This window comes from Bos grunniens, chromosome 14, assembly GCF_055505025.1.
Source record: "Bos grunniens cultivar Pamir isolate PY7600 chromosome 14, Bosgru_T2T1.0, whole genome shotgun sequence".
Classification (NCBI taxonomy): Eukaryota; Metazoa; Chordata; class Mammalia; order Artiodactyla; family Bovidae; genus Bos; species Bos grunniens.
In genome coordinates this window covers 24,875,445-24,893,096 of record NC_141178.1, presented here as the reverse complement: position 1 = coordinate 24,893,096, position 17,652 = coordinate 24,875,445, and the positions used below count along the sequence as shown (strand labels likewise).

General features: G+C 38.1%; 1 long non-coding RNA gene across 1 annotated transcript in view; it reads right to left on the bottom strand.

Annotated features, from left to right (window-relative positions):
* The window catches only part of LOC147359199 (uncharacterized), a 214,661-nt gene that overhangs the window by 96,655 nt on the left and 100,354 nt on the right, over window positions 1-17,652 (bottom strand). The window contains exon 2 of the long non-coding RNA XR_015140618.1: window positions 924-1,202. This is a non-coding gene — a long non-coding RNA (uncharacterized LOC147359199). The remainder of the gene's footprint in view (window positions 1-923; window positions 1,203-17,652) is intronic.

Sequence of the window (17,652 nt, the reverse complement as noted above, 5' to 3'; positions counted from 1 at the left end):
GCTGCCCTTGGTAATTCTCTATGAGGGCATGAAAATAGAAGAGCTATTATTTACTTAATTATAATACTATTCATGCCTACCTAAGTCCCTCGGTCATGTCAGACTCTGCAACCCTGTGGACTATAGCCCACCAGGCTCCTCTGTCCATGGGATTCTCCAGGCAGGAATTCTGGAGTGGGTTGCTATGCCCTCTTCCAGGGGATCTTCCTGACCCAGGGATTGAGCCTGCATCTTCTGCGGCTCCTGCATTGGCAGGTGGATTCTTTATCACTCGTGCCACTTGGGAATACTATTATTACATGGTGATTATTTTTTTGAAAATACCAAAGATTGCAAAAAATAAAATACAAAACATCTAGAGTTAATGATGATAATGTATGATGATAATAACCTATAACATCATACACACACACACACATTTTGTAATATGACAGTGCTCATTATTATACAGTTACCTCCTTTATTTTTTACAAAAAGTAGTTTCAAAGTGGTCATACTTTCCAAAACTATTCTTTCCATTTTTAAACAATTATAAACATCTCCTGATATCCATTTCCAAGTCATACTAGTTTTTAATGGCCATATACCATTCTCCTCTATGAAATATATTTTATTTTTGCTTATTTATTTTTATTAAGATATAGTTGATTTACAATTATTCTGTGGGATTTATATGAACAGTCTTTCACTTTGTATAATTTTTAAATTATAGCTAACACTTTGAAGAACTATAGCATAAATCTTAACACACTGTTTTTTTTTTTCTTCTGATAAATTCCAGGAAGCTAAACTGCTGAGTCATGAAGTGTAGACATTTTTAAGTCCTCTAGTGGATAATGCTGAATTTCCCTTCAGGAGAGTTGCATCAATTCACAGGCAAAATATATTAAAAAGTAGTCTTTTAAAACCACAGTGTGACCTACCTTCACAACATGGCACAGATGTGGGCTTCCCGGCCAAACCACAGCAGATTGAATGGCTTGGTATGTGGCAACGGAGAAGGTTCTCTCGGTGGAATGTCTGAGGCAAAGTTACAGAGTAGCTCCTAGCAACAGCCTGGATTTAGAGTGCAAACCACAAGTATTCACTGCCTACCTTGCATGCTGGTCACAGTCACATGCTGGGTTTTTATTTTTGTTGGTATTTTTAAAATATTTTCCCAGCCAGGTTAGCACTGTTATTTTCAGGATCACATGTTGATTCTGCAGGACAAAATCAGAACAGAGAAGGAAATAAGTAAAAACACACATAGAAAATCTCCAGTGAATCTCTGAACCTAGATTCTGAAAGATAACTTTGCAAAATATGCCTGCCTATGTAGATGCTCTCAGCAACTACATGTCAAGTAAATTTTTATCTGGGACCATGGAAAGATCTGGCAACCTAATATTAATCTTGGCTGTCACTTTCTCCCTCAGAAATGATATACAGAGAAAGTATATGCCTTAGACTTGATAATGCCATTTCTTCCCCAGTGCTCAAAACTGAAATGTAACAAACAATCATTCATTAGCGTTAAGCAGTGCTAGTGGTAAAGAACCCACCTGCCAACACAGGTAGATGTAAGGGATGTGGGTTCAATCCCTGGGTTGGGAAGATGCCCTGGAGGAGGGCATGGCAGCCCACTCCAGTATTCTTGCCTGGAGAATCCCATGGACAGAGGAGCCTGACGGGCTACAGTCCATGGGGTCACAGGTCACGACTGAAGCGACTTAGCACACAGCACGCAGTGTTAAGTAGTGCCTTCACCTCCATATGTTTTATCCTGATAGAAACACGTTTTCCAATTGGAACAATGAGGAACGGTCCAAATGGGGAGAATGTCCAGTAGCAGAGACCTGACTTGCTTGAGAGTTAAGGTCACTATCAACCTACAGCCCATGGGTCTTTGTGCCAAAGAGGGTATTCTGGTAGAAAATGGTAATGTGACACCACTAGACCTCAGTCTATAGAATCCATCAGCCCAGTCATCCTGCACAACTCAATTTATAGACAGAACCCATAAAATTTTGCAGTCAGGAAAGAAACCTTCAAAGAGTTTCATGTCTTCAAAGGATCAATTTTCACAATTAAGCCCCCAATTTAAGGCAGCAGAATATATTTAGTGGGAATGCGGCCTGGTAATTATCTGTACAAAATAAGCAGCTCTCAACCCAAAAAGGAATTTGCACGTGCACACTACTGTTTGTATAAGCAGCCTTCTGTTTTGCACTTGAGGCCATATACTGTGCAGACACGGCTCCTTAAAACATTGTGGAGCCACTGTGATTTAGCTGGTTGGTATTCACCTAATGTCAGCAATTAGAGTCCAACTGCTGACCTAGGGGCAAATTCAAGTTCTTTACTGTCTTAGAGCTAAAAATGTGTATCTTAAAAAACAGAGTAATTTAAAAATGGATAGGCTTACAGTTAATGTGTTTGGGGAGAAACATCCAGAGTTAATGATGAAATATCATGAGATGAGTATTTCTTGAGAAATCCTCAAAAAATCCAGCCTCTGGAATAATACATTTTCCTGATTTGATTCAAGTTCACAGCTTACATCCAACTCTCAAATCACCTAAATCTAAAAACAGTTGTTCCTTTACACTCTGCTTCTGAAGGAAATGGCAACCCCCTTCAGTACTCTTGCCTGGAAAATTCCATGGGCTGAGGAGCCTGGTAGGCTACAGTCCATGGGGTTGCAAAGAGTCGGACACGACTGAGCAACTTCACATTCTTTTTCTTTCTGATATACTGAGCTAAGAGTCCTGCTGTGAACACCTAGACAATGCTTAACGAAAATTTGTTGGTTCAGAACTGGAGTAAGAGAATAAACTGTGAAGAGCAGAAATCACCAAGAGTGGCTAATGTCAAAGGCAGCCACAGAGCACGTGGCCTCCCTTTGTGCGTGTTGAAGAGAGCCGTCCCAAGGCAGTCCTGACCACTGCACTGGGAGTCCTCCCTTCATTGTGTCACATCGGTTTGCCTTTCAAAAATCAAGAATCGATTCTAGAAAAGATCTTCATAGTGTAGATGGCACTCTGAGTTTTCTTTCTTTAAAAACCTTCAGTTTTTTAAAACCACATGAGATAAAATCCACAAAAATACGTCTTAGCCCTTGAGGCCCTTTATAAAGGAGTTCTACTATTGCCTAGCAAACCTAAGTTCTTTATTAGCTTCCTTCTCATCATGTGAGAAGTTTGTGGTTTACACACACCACTTTTTTTTTTTTAAGTTATCCAGATTTAAGCAGCTTTATTTCCCTGCTGGAAACTTGGCAACATAAATGCCAAGTTTGCACATTTAGGATGTACTTTAAAAAAAAAAATTCTATGGAAATAATGACTGATTTAAAAGAATTAATATATCCACTGAAGCTTAGCTTAATAACACCGAAGCAGCAGTGGATTAGGGACAGGAAGATGGTGCAGGAATATTGTAAATCTTTTTTAAGCAAAATGACTCTATAATAACGGAGACAGTATATTTTCTTAGAAAACAGTTTTATTTAATAGTTTCTTGAAATTCTAGTGACAGATCTGACTGTTCACAAAGTAGATTAAAAAGTGATAAATGGGAAAAAGCAAAGATAATAGCTAACAGAACAGGGCACTAAAATTTATCATCAGTAATAAGTTCAGCTCATGAATCAGGACGTTAATCCTCTATATCATAGAGAAAGCAAATAGTGTGACTTATCTGTTAATTCTGACACAAAGCAAGAGAATTTCATGTGTCTTCCCAAGATATTTCTAATATACTTTTCTCCTAAGTAGCTAGAACAAATCATATGATAAATGGTGGGAGCAATGGGGTTTTTTCCCCCCTGGAGTAAAACAAGGAATCAAGGGGTAAAATGAGAGTACCAAGAAATGAAAGAAACATGTTCTTTATTAATTCAGAAGACAGAAAAGGACAGTAAGTATAGAAAGACAAGTTTCAGATCAACATCATCTAAGAAAGAATACCAAACACCTAGAGTTGTCTAACAATGAAATTGACTCCTTATGAAGTTTGTTTTCTGTCCCAGATGGTGTGCTGTAGAGCTCTAGCAGAATCTAGATGACCATTTGTCAAGGAGTTTTATGACAGCATCTTGTATTTCATTTTCTGCATATTTATTGATTGTTTTCATATACCAAGTAGGCTGGTTTATTAGTACCATGTACCTAGAAAGGCAAGTCCATTTTGCCTCACCACTTGTCATTGCCGAATACCACATCCCACAGTACTGGGGAAGGTAGTCAAGCTCAGGTGTGACCTCTGTTAACCCTGAAACCTTTGCCAATGCTAGCAGCGTTGGGCTACCTATTCAATACAGAGCAGTCAAGACCTGCCTTTGGAGCCACAACATGATATAAGTCAAGGAATTGACAACGTAATAGGCTAACACTCTCCATAATCCTCTCAAGACCATGCCTCGTGTCTGCACAGAGCTCTTGGTACCACTGGTGTCTACCACTTCTTTCCTATTCATCCGTGGTCTCACCTGGTTAGAAACCTAGGCTCACAGTGACCATATATGCTTGGAACAGTGCTAAATTATGCCTGTTGTCCCAACGTGATAATTAATACAGCCCACTTTCACTTTCAAACCCATCCCAGTTTGAATAACAAATTATATTGTCACCGACCTATGACTAAGTCCTGGAGTAACTACCGTAGTTACCACTTTGCCTGATATTATGTTAATGGAAACTCATACATGTGAATACTGCTTGCTACCTTTGCACAGTGAAACCATATAGAACAAGGAGACTGTTTTGGAATTCACATAGGTCACCATGCAAAGCGAGGGCTACCAGTACTCACTGTGCTTTCTGACAGAATATTTCTGAAGCAGTCATTTCTGACCAGCTGAGATTACAAATCTCCTCTACCCCATACTTTAGATGTTTCCCAAATATGTGACATATGAAGGAGGCTTTTCCAATTAGGAAGTTAAATATTAGGTCTCACACTACAACTGTTATTTTGCAATTGGCCTGTTGTCAGCAACAACAAGAAACCCAGGCATCTCTGGGACAATAGGTCTTCTTTGGATTTACTGTAGTTAAGAATACAGTTTGGTTTCCCTGTATTACAGATTCATGTGTCTACAAAAAGCTAGCTTTCTAGGGTACCTACAAACTCCTCTGGTTAAACACCTAAGCCAAGTAAAACTCTCTGATGCCTGTATGCCATTTTAATTTTGTGTCCCATTAACCAATGAAGAGTTTACTCCATTAATTCTTGCCTTGGGAAAGATCAAAGTTACTATATAGTATATTTGGATGATATTCTAATATACTGTTCAGACTTTTTTGCAGAAATCCTCAATTTACATACAGCTCAGTTATCATCATTTTTAAGCTAATCCTAAGCAAGTTTCCATCCAGGCAGTAGAGTTCCAGAACATAGCTTGTCCTGGTCATTCATTAACACCTGTGTCTACCCTCTTGGAACATCAGACTCCCTGTGCTCAGTCGCTCAGTCATGTCCACCTCTTTGCAGCCCCATGGACTGTAGCCAGGCTCCTCTATCCATGGAATTTTCTAGGCAAGAATACTGGAGTGGTTTGCCATTTCCTAGTCCAGGAGATCTTCCCAACGAGGGATCGAACCCACATCTCTTGCATCTCCTGCAGGCAGATTCTTTTACCCCTAGCTCCACCTAGGAAGCCGTCAGACTGTCTAGACTAATACATTTGAAATTTCTGTGGTTTCAGCAAAACGCCATATGTTTCAAGTTCCATTTCTCCAGCATTTATGTTATGGGGTCACACAGAGTCAGAGACGATTGAAGCAACTTAGCAGCAATGAACATAAATGATAAATCCCAGTAGAAACTTGGATCTTTTAAAAAGACCCAAGTACCAACTACCTTACAAGAAGCTCGTCCCAAATACGGTAATGAGTGTTCTTGGAGGATCATTACTTTTACTTCATCATGCTACATTCACAATTCAGTCATTCAGTGATTGAAGTTTGAAGCAGATCTGACAAATCCAGAAAATCTCTTATGGTGTGAAATGACAACTCTTTTTTTGGATCAAGTAGATCTAGATTTATTTACTTCAATCTACTTTATCTAAAGCCCCTTTGCCTAGAAGCAGTTTAATGCAAAATGTGGTCAATGACCAAATCTCCTAAAAACCATTGCCCTTCTGAGATTTTCACCATCTTCTTGAATGTTTTAATTTCTTCTGTCATTCTCACACAGGCTTTTCAATATTTTTAAAAACTAATTTGTTTATATCTAACTTGTCATAAACATACTATTTACAGGATTTCAAAAACAAAAGCATTATTTTGTTTCCTTGTAGGCATCTTTTCCTTTTTGTAACCTTTGAGAATTTAATAATACACTACCTAAGAAAGAGGATTTGCCCAATTTTTAATTATTTTATTGTACTTATTCTTATTGCTTCAATAAATCCTTAAATAATCACAAGAGACTTGTAGAAGATCCACCATCCACAGAACTCTTCCCTCTGAAAGTTCCTCACAACTTATCAGCTGAACTTGGAATCACATAGACAAGGCTAATGCTGTCTTGGAACATCTATATCTATTATTTCCAAATTGAGTCAGTATCTGGTCCAAGTCGTTAATATGTTATATTAAACTTCACTACACTTCTCCACTGAGAGTTTATCATTCTTAAAAATCTTAGCTTCCATGGCCACTAATGCATCCTTAACATTAACATCCTCATTTGCTGTTCAGTCACTAAGTTGTTTCTGACTCTGCGACTCCATGAACTGCAGCACTCCAGGCTTCCCTGTCCTTTGCAATCTCCTGGAGTTTGTCAAACTCATATCCATTGAGTCAGTGAAGTCAGTGATTCTGTCTAACCATCTCATCCTCTGTCATCCCTCTCTCCTCCTAACCTCAATCCTTCCCAGCATCAGAGTCTTTTCTAATGAGTTGGCTCTTCACATCAGGAGGCTAAAGATTGGAGCTTCATCATCAGTCCTTCCAGTGAATATTCAGGGTTTATTTCCTTTAGAATTGACTGGTTTGATCTCCTTGCTGTCCCAGGGACTCTCAAGAGTCTTTTCCAGCACCACAATTCAAAAGCATCAGTTCTTTGGCTCTCAGCCTTCTTTACAGTCCAGCTCTCTCACTTGTACATGACTACTGGAGAAACAATAGCTTTGACTATATGGACCTTTGTTGGCAAAGTGATGTCTCTGCTGTTTAATATGATGTCTAAGTCTAAAACTCAGCATTCAAAAACCAAAGATCATGGCATCTGGTCTGATCATTTCATGGCAAATATATGGGGAAACAGTGACAGACTTTATTTTCTTAGGCTCCAAAGTCACTGCAGATGGTGACTGCAGCCATAAAATTAAAAAAATGCTTGATCCTTAGAAGAAAAGTTATGACAAACCTAGACAGCATATTAAAAAGCAGAGACATTAATTTGCCAACAAAGGTCCATCTAGTCAAAGCTATGGTTTTTCCAATAGTTATCTATGGATGTGAGAGTTGGAGTATAAAGAAAGTTGAGTACCTAAGAATTAATGCTTTTGAAGTGTGGTGTTGGAGAAGACTCTTGAGAGTCCCTTAGACTGCAAGAAGATCCAACCAGTACATCCTAAAGGAAATCAGCCCTGAATATTCATTGGAAGGACTGATGCTGAGGCTGAAACTCCAATACTTTGGCCACGTGATGCAAAGAGCCAACTCATTGAAAAAGACCCTGATGCTGGGAAAGATTGAAGGCAGGAGGAGAAGGGGACAACAGAGCTTGAGATGGTTGGATAACATCACTGACTCAGTGGACATGAGTTTGAACAAGCCCAGGAAATGGTGAAGGACAGGGAAGCCTAGTATGCTGCAGTCCATGGGGTCACAAAGAGTTGGACATGATTGACAACTGAATAACTAATTTGTCATAGCTTTTCTTCCAAGAAGCAAGCATCTTTTAATTTCACGGCTGTGGTCACTGTCCACAGTGATTTTGGAGTCCAAGAAAATTAAGTCTATCACTGTACATAACACACAATCCAATGTATCAATAAGGTAATACAGTCAACATAAAACATAGGTAGGTGGATAGGCATGGAATATCAGGAGAGATGCTGATTTTTGAAAACTTTATGTTATAGAGCTAACAGGAAGAATTCGGTTTACTCAACAGTTTTCATTTGTTATGTGAATATCTTTTGATGTAATAATCCTGTGATGTAGATATTTTTATTATCCCAATCACTAATTTTCCTAGTACTAATGAAGAAATTGGGACTCAGAGAAGTTAGGGCATTTGCCTATAGAGCTGTTCATTGATGTTACTTTTCTTAGCTTTATTCAACCTACATCAGTTCAGTTCAGTTCAGTCACTCAGTAGTGTCCGACTCTTTGCAACCCCATGAATCGCAGCATGCCAGGCCTCCCTGTCCATCACCATCTCCCGGAGTTCACTCAAACTCATCACATAACTTCTACTAATCACCATTGCATCATCTGCAATCCACTGATGCTGCCACCCAACACACACTGCTGGAACAGCTGCTTTCTTTAGCTTTTTGAAATGTTTTTTTCTAAACATTTTTGACTTAGCACCAGTGAGGTTTGGCTCTGACCACATGCTGATCCTTTCTTCTGGATAGGATACTAAGCTCTTAGCACATCTTATATCTTTCATTCAGCTCTTAAGAATTTCTCTAACTCTTCACTAAAGTCTTTGGCTTCTTCAATCCTGATTCCTGGATTTTCTGAAGGGTTTAAAGATACAGGAACCAGGATCCAACCCAAGAACAGAAGGGTTGAGTAATTAAGGTTTAATTTTAATGAAATGAACAGAGTGTATTTAAATATCTTAAGGGTACAGACAAAAACTGACCTCTAATGTTCTCTAATGAAGTGTAGTGGTATATATGTGTATAAATATACACTTATACTCTATGTGTAGCTATATAAATATACATGTATCTATTTTAGGATAAGAAAACATTTTCAGAAAAATAAAATATAAGGACCCATTGCTTTCCCATGTGTGGCTAGAGCCTCTGGGGAGACTTGCCATCTCTTTCATTGTTAACCAGGTTTATAGACCCCCATAGTTAAAGACATTTCTTTATTTTGGAATTTATTAGTTCGTGTATGTAATCAAAGGTCTCAGGGCTCATTATAGAGTACTATTTTTTCTTAAGACAAAATGAGAAGCAACTAAAGTAGCACAGTGATGACAATAAACCTCAATCTAGAGTGATCCCCAGTTAATTTAAATAGAACTTCCTGTCCCAGATGTCTTTAGGCCAAGTCTTGTCTAAATAGAAGGTTTGACCTTTCCTTCTTCCTGTCCACTTTCCACTCACTATGATACAGTTTAAGACAACTGGATTGACATTGCAAATTATGTCCTCGAAGTTGTAGTTACAGATAAAACAAAAAGCAAAACACACGTACTCGTGTGAGTTCTTCCTGAGAACTGATGGATCATCTCTCTACCCTAGTCCAGTGATAACAGTAGATAGAGTCAGAGTAAGGAGTATATAAAATGTGCAAACGTTATTGCCTCTGCTTTATGGGTCAGTGTGATTGAGCCTCAGCCTCTCCCCTGCAGTACCACTGCAATAGCAAATGGTGAGAAGTCAAGAAGAGGCTCCCAGGGTCTTCTCTAAGCCTGCATCTCGGGTGAGGTCCAGACAGCCAGTTGAAAATAAGAACCGCTCACTTTTCAATCAGTTGTTTTTCAGCACTACATAAAACTGATTTAACTGATTCTTGCTCAGGGAGTTGGCCAAGCCATTTAGCTGATTTACCACTGGCTTTTGATTCTAAAGTGAAGTCTGAAAATCATTATTTAAACTTATTAAAGAAAAAGAGAAACAAATGTTTATATAGTTTATCCTTGCTTGGGTTGTAGAGCAGGAATCACTGTCTGATCCTGTGCACCCTGCTGAATGTTCTTAGGTACCAAAAAAGAAAAGTGGGCTTCAAAAAATGACAAAAAATGTACTCAGAATTTTGAACACTATGCATTTCACGTCATCAAAATCTCTGAAAGCAAAAAGGTATTCTTGCTTTTTCAATCCTTTAAAAGAATTACAGATTTATATAAATGAGATACATTATTTAGCAATAATAATGTAAAGACTTCTATCAACAGTAATGATTAATGCCTTCTGAAGTATTTCCCAAGCATTCTGAAGAGTAGTCACTCCTGGTACATAAATATTTTGAAAACATATTGGGAACAATTTAACATTTTTTAAAGTAAAGAGAAATGACACTTTGACAGAAGCACCCTGGAAATTCACATCCTTCTTTTTTTTCAAGTAGTGGATTATATTCTCTGATATGAAAGCCTGTGGCCAGACCAGATTTTTCAGTGTTATTTATGTGTGTATCCATACTGTGCTCTCATGTCCTTTTAATCTTTGCTGGACAAATTAAGTTCAAATATATTTACATGAGCATTATTACAAATGAATAATTTAAATGTTCTTTAGATTATACACCCTTACCACAGACACTTTCCTGAATATGATGCATTTATTACAGTACTTTTACATATATAAGTGTGATTTTAAAGATCAATGCAAGTCCTCCAGTTTTCTATATAACTTTCTATATTAACAATTATTATTATCACGCTCAGCTTTTGTTGTTGTTCACAATCTAATGTGATTTGGGCTCCTTCCCATTGCTTAGGACTAGCTAAGTCTAAGTAGTTAAATATGAATTCTTCCATCTTCATTGCTCATACCTTCCAAATCTCTCTTTTACTGTGCTCTGTTTGAAGTTTTTTCCCTGTATGATAATATGACATTGCCCTGACTTTGCTGCCTAGTCAACCTCGTGTACAATTAGAAGAGCTCCTGGGCCACATTCACACTGTCGTCTGTCTCCTGCATGTGACTACCTCAATGGAGCTGATTTTGAGGCAGCTTTGTTAGCATCCTAATGACTGGCTTGTTCCAAGATTTTCTTTTTGGTAACCTAATCCTATTGACATGAAACTGAGCCTAGAATGTAGCTGATGCTGGTAAAATGCTTCAGGGATACCATCCACAAAGAATTTTCCACAGAGAGCCATGTAGCTCTCAAACCTCTTCCTGTACTTGGATTTTGATACAGCCTTAAATTACTAATTAAAGGGAGGGTCAAACAGACATGTGAATGCCTCTTCCATGCTTTTGATAAATAATTACTGAGCAATGCTATCGTACATGGTACAAGGTGGGGTAAGAACACTTATTGAGTACTAAGTGCCTTACCTGAGTATGACTATCATTGCTACAATCCTATAAAGGAGTTGTCTCATTCATGCTTAGAGATGGGCGAACTGAGACTGAAAGAAGTTATAAATACCCCCGGCACAGCTAGTAACAGTGGTGTTAAGAGTCACATCTTAGGATCACCTATTCTAAAATCAGCACCTTTTTTATGCATACTATTCCAAAGGTTAAAATACACATCCTCCATCCTACTGGACTCTGACAAATTTGTTAAATGACAGCCCAAGAGCTAAACTATAGCAGATTAAAAAGACATAATATATGCCAAAAAGTAATCATGAAATTAAGAGATGGATATAATATGATAAGTGCTTGAGAGGAGAGGTTAGTGGAGTTTGAAATGATCAGAAACAAGGTGGGTGTTGAATGGGATCCAGAAACAAAGGTTATTGGAAAGGTAACTGTACTTAAAGGTAATGCAAACTGAGAAGAGGGACATAAATTCTAATAAAAGCGAGGCTGAGAAAAAAGTTATAGGATCAGCAATAAGTATTTCTCCTTCACGAGACAGCAAACAAGACACACTAGCTGAAGAAAAATGTAAAAGAGTAATGTAAGGTTTAATTTCAAAAACCATGTTGCATTTGGATATGTAAAGCTTTTAAGAGCTAATAATAGTTTGTACTATTCATTAAGAAAAATAGAGGAGGAGGGACCACTGAAGATCTGTGAGTAAGACAACGACATGATGAGAATAAAATTGAAATTAGTCTGGACTAACTGTGCAAGATACCACAGAAGTAAAAGAAAACTGGAGGAAGGTGAGAGAAATTAGAAAGCTGGTGATCATATATATATATACACACACACACACACACATAAATATATAAATATATATATATACACACACAAGTTGTAGTGGTAATAGCAGGAAGTTAACAAAAGGCTTAATGCTATGCTATGCTAAGTCACTTCAGTCATGTCCGACTCTGTGCGACCCCATAGACGGCAGCCCACCAGGCTCCCCCGTCCCTGGGATTCTCCAGGCAAGAACACTGGAGTGGGTTGCCATTTCCTTCTCCAATGCATGAAAGTGAAAAGTGAAAGTGAAGTCGCTCAGTCATGTCCGACTCTTAGCGACCCTATGGATTGCAGCCTAACAGGCTCCTCTGTCCATGGGATTTTCCAAGCAAGAGTACTGGAGTGGGGTGCCATTGCCTTCTCCTAACAAAAGGCTTAAAGAACCCATGAAATGTTTCAGAGAAGCATTTGCTCCAGTAAAGATACATGGTCCATTCTTAAGGGTATGAAGTTAACATAGGCAGTTTTAGTCTATGTTTTATTTTTAATTAATTTTCACATATGTTAATTGAATATTTCATTAACGCACAATGAAATAATACATTATGCTAGTGATGAACTAATTACAAACTGAAACCTATTTTTAAGCCTTTCCTTGAAAGAGGTACTTTTTCTTAATTGATTTTTTTTGGAGGGAGGACACTAGAATTAAATGTCATGTAGCAATATTAAATTTGATGAAAAATATAGTATCATTAGTCTTTAAAAGTAAAACTTAATGAACATGTTATTCTTATTTTTCCATTGTCACAGATACTTAATTATATAAAATATGATCCTATTTTTAAACTTCTAAAATGCCAACTAAATAATTTTGCAGCAGAATTTGGGGGATGGAATAATAAGTGGGTTGTTTGACTTGCAATGTTAAATTGTGGGTTCCCATTTATTTCACTACAAGAGAAATAATATTGATTTTCAAATATAGTAATAATTCTTAAAGAGAACCTTCCCATATGTAACTCACACTATAAAGATATGTTCCTGAATCTACTTTGTAAGGCTCGTAATCTTTAAATGTATTTCGTGCTCTTATTTATGAGCTTCTTATCAGAGTGGTGCTCACATTCTAAATAAGATTTGTAATTTAAACTTCTCTAAATGTGACTACACAGAGTTGAGGCTACATGATCAGAAACAGGCGAATGTCTGCTTCCTTAAAATTTCATCTAAGAGTAATAAGATGTGTGTCAGTGATGAATCTTAGCCAAATTTCTGGGTAATGTTAAGTCTCAATTTATGTAGAGCTACTTCATTAGATAAGCAGACTTCTTAGAAGCCAGACCTCCCAAACCAGCATTTGCAATAAAGAAAAAAGAGCTGTTAATAGTAATTCTCTCATTGTTGATGGTGGTAGAATTATCTGTTTATATTTGTTTTGATTTTTCTATTTTGAGAGGATCTTTTTATGACGACCAAAGCCAGAAGATATTTCTTATTTTAAAATGGAGTTTAAAAGGATTTTAAAAGTTAATAAGTAAGTAACATTTTCTAATTTCCCTTCTCTAAAAGGTCTGTCATCTAATATATAAGGCTGGGCGTTTTAAAAAAAATCCTTTCGTTTATTTTCTCACCCATTACTGTTCTGGATAAGAATAGCCAGAAATAATAACATGATGATGATGATTATAATGATAGTCTAATAACTAAACTTAAGAATTTATATAAATATATGTGTGTTTATGGGACTTCTCCAGTGGCTCAGTAGTAAAGAATCTGCCTGCAATGCAGGAGATGTGGGTTTGATCCCTGGGTCTGGAAGATTGCCTGGAGAAGGCAATGGCAACCCACTCCAGTATTCTTGCCTGGAGAATACCATGGACAGGGGAGCCTGGTGGGCTACAGTCCATGGGGTTGAAAAATGGTTGGACATGACTTAGCAACTAAACAACAATTGTGTTTATATATATATATATATATATATATATGTATGTATGTATGTATGTACACATGGACATCACCAGATGGTCAACACCGAAATCAGATTGATTATATTCTTTGCAGCCAAAGATGGAGAAGCTCTATACAGTCAGCAAAAATAAGACCAGGAGCTAACTGTGGCTCAGACCATGAACTCCTTATTGCCAAATTCAGACTTAAATTGAAGAAAGTAGGGAAAACCACTAGACCATTCAGGTATGACCTAAATCAAATCCCTTATGATTATACAGTGGAAGTGAGAAATAGATTTAAGGGCCTAGATCTGATAGATAGAATGCCTGATGAACTATGGAATGAGGTTCGTGACATTGTACAGGAGACAGGGATCAAGACCATCCCCAGGGAAAAGAAATGCAAAAAAGCAAAATGGCTGTCTGGGGAGGCCTTACAAATAGCTGTGAAAAGAAGAGAAGTGAAAAGCAAAGGAGAAAAGGAAAGATATAAACATCTGAAAGCAGAGCTCCAAAGAATAGCAAGAAGAGATAAGAAAGTCTTCTTCAGCGATCAATGCAAAGAAATAGAGGAAAACAACAGAATGGGAAAGACTAGGGATCTCTTCAAGAAAATCAGAGATACCAAAGGAACATTTCATGTAAAGATGGGCTTGATAAAGGACAGAAATGGTATGGACCTAACGGAAGCAGAAGATATTAAGAAGAGATGGCAAGAATACACAGAAGAACTGTACAAAAAAGATCTTCACGACCCAGATAATCAGGATGGTGTGATCACTGACCTAGAGCCAGACATCCTGGAATGTGAAGTCAAGTGGGCCTTAGAAAGCATCACTACGAACAAAGGTAGTGGAGGTGATGGAATTCCAGTTGAGCTCTTTCAAATCCTGAAAGACGATGCTGTGAAAGTGCTGCACTCAATATGCCAGCAAATCTGGAAAAGTCAGCAGTGGCCACAGGACTGGTAAAGATCCGTTTTCATTCCAATCCCAAAGAAAGGCAATGCCAAAGAATGCTCAAACTACCGCACAATTGCATTCATCTCACATGCTAGTAAAGCAATGCTCAAAATTCTCCAAGCCAGGCTTCAGCAATATGTGAACTGTGAACTTCCTGATGTTCAAGCTGGTTTTAGAAAAGGCAGAGGAACCAGAGATCAAATGGCCAACATCTGCTGGATCATCGAAAAAGCAAGAGAGTTCCAGAAAAACATCTATTTCTGCTTTATTGCCTATGCCAAAGCCTTTGACTGTGTGGATCACAATCAGCTGTGGAAAATTCTGAAAGAGATGGGAATACCAGACCACCTGATCTGCCTCTTGAGAAATTTGTATGCAGGTCAGGAAGCAACAGTTAGAACTGGACATGGAACAACAGACTGGTTCCAAATAGGAAGAGGAGTACGTCAAGGCTGTGTATTGTCACCCTGCTTATTTAACTTATATGCAGAGTACATCATGAGAAACGCTGGGCTGGAAGAAGCACAAGCTGGAATCAAGATTGCCGGGAGAAATATCAATCACCTCAGATATGCAGATGACACCACCCTTATGGCAGAAAGTGAAGAGGAACTCAAAAGCCTCTTGATGAAGGTGAAAGTGGAGAGTGAAAAAGTTGGCTTAAAGCTCAACATTCAGAAAACGAAGATCATGGCATCCAGTCCCATCACTTCATGAGAAATAGATGGGGAAACAGTGGAAACAGTGTCAGACTTTATTTTTCTGGGCTCCAAAATCACTACAGATGGTGACTGCAGCCATGAAATTAAATGACGCTTACTCCTTGGAAGGAAAGTTATGACCAACCTAGATAGCATATTCAAAAGCAGAGACATTACTTTGCCAACAAAGGTTCATCTAGTCAAGGCTATGGTTTTTCCTGTGGTCATGTATGGATGTGAGAGTTGGACTGTGAAGAAGGCTGAGCACCGAAGAATTGGTGCTTTTGAACTGTGGTGTTGGAGAAGACTCTTGAGAGTCCCTTGGACTACAAGGAGATCCAACCAGTCCATTCTGAAGGAGATCAGCCCTGGGATTTCTTTGGAAGGAATGATGCTGAAGCTGAAACTCCAGTACTTTGGCCACCTCATGCAAAGAGTTGATTCATTGGAAAAGACTCTGATGCTGGGAGGGATTGGGGGCAAGAGGAGAAGGGGACGACAGAGGATGAGATGGCTGGATGGCATCACTGACTCGATGGACATGAATCTGAGTGAACTCCGGGAGTTGGTGATGGACAGGGAGGCCTGGTGTGCTGCGATTCATGGGGTTGCAAAGAGTCCGACACGACTGAGTGACTAATCTGATCTGACCTGATGTATATATGGGGGGCGGTGTGTGTGTGTACAAATGCAAATAAAAAGTAGTATTGTCAGGTGAGGAGATAAGGAACAGTGAAATAATCCACCAACCCACTTGAAGTGTTACATTTGACTAAGGAGTATGAGGGAGATTAAATCTGTATATAACAACAAGAGGAAAACCACTCACCTATAATGATAAAACCAAGATATAATTTTATGTGATTTCTAGTCCCTCCCAATAATGACTCCTAGAAATCGGTTTCCTCCTGTCATGTTTTTCTAATCCTACCTACAGTTTCTACAATCCTGATGCTTATCTTTATGATGCTCTATTCTAAAATACAATAATTATTGGCCCAGACATTACAGTTGATAAAATTAAATTTATTATACCACATTATATTACACTGTAATATATACTGCTAGATGTGTGGGAAGTACATTCTCAAAGGCCCTAGTAGGGAAACTCCCATACATTCTTCCTTCTTCTCCACAAGCTTGATTCCATCAAACATACCCATGGATGTAGAGACAGCTGCCTGAACCTTTGTTTTTAAAAGCTGATTCTGCTGAAGTCCCACATCTCAACAGACATCTTACTCTAATACTGAAGAAGGGCTTGTAATCCTCCATTCAAGCTCAAATGCTCCTAAAGGTACAGAATCCTGACCACTGGATTTCAGGATACCAAAACATAAAGACCAAAAAAGACTGGCAATCTGATAAGAAAATTAAATTTTATGTTGAAAAATATTCTAAATATTGCCTGAAGGAACACTACATACTTGGAATTCTCCAATTTAAATTTGTCATGTTAAGTATTCCTGAGTGACCCCACAGGTACATGGTGTCTATGTCTGTGTATCTTAGCTGCCCCTGAACCTATTATTACAAAGGGTGTATGCTGGCTCTGCAGAATGGATGAGTGAGTTATGAGTAAGCCCAGCATCTATTAGCACACACATCTTCCTGAAGCTTTGTATTTGTATACTCGAGTGAATTTGGACACTGGAGAAGGTCCCTATGGAACAATAGTCCATTCTACACTGTGATGGATAAGATCATTTTAGAGTAAGGAAATACACTGAAGAATCTTAACAATTTTCCTTTGAAACACTTTGATCTTGACTGAGTATTTACCAACAATATTCTCAAATTACAAAGTCATTCAGAGATCCCTTAAATGTAATAGATTAGATTAGATTGAAGCTAGGAATCTAATTCACAGCAATTTTAAATTAGGGTGCCAATTAACAAGAAAAAATGATTATGACATTGAACATATTGTCTGCCTTCTTATAATAGATTAATCAGCCTAAACTCATAGCCATTTCAGTTTTTAATGCAGACCACATTTAAACCTCTAAAGCTTAATTACCACAACAACAAAAAGCAAAGTCTCTAATTAGAAGCATCCCTTACTATCTATTCCATAAAAT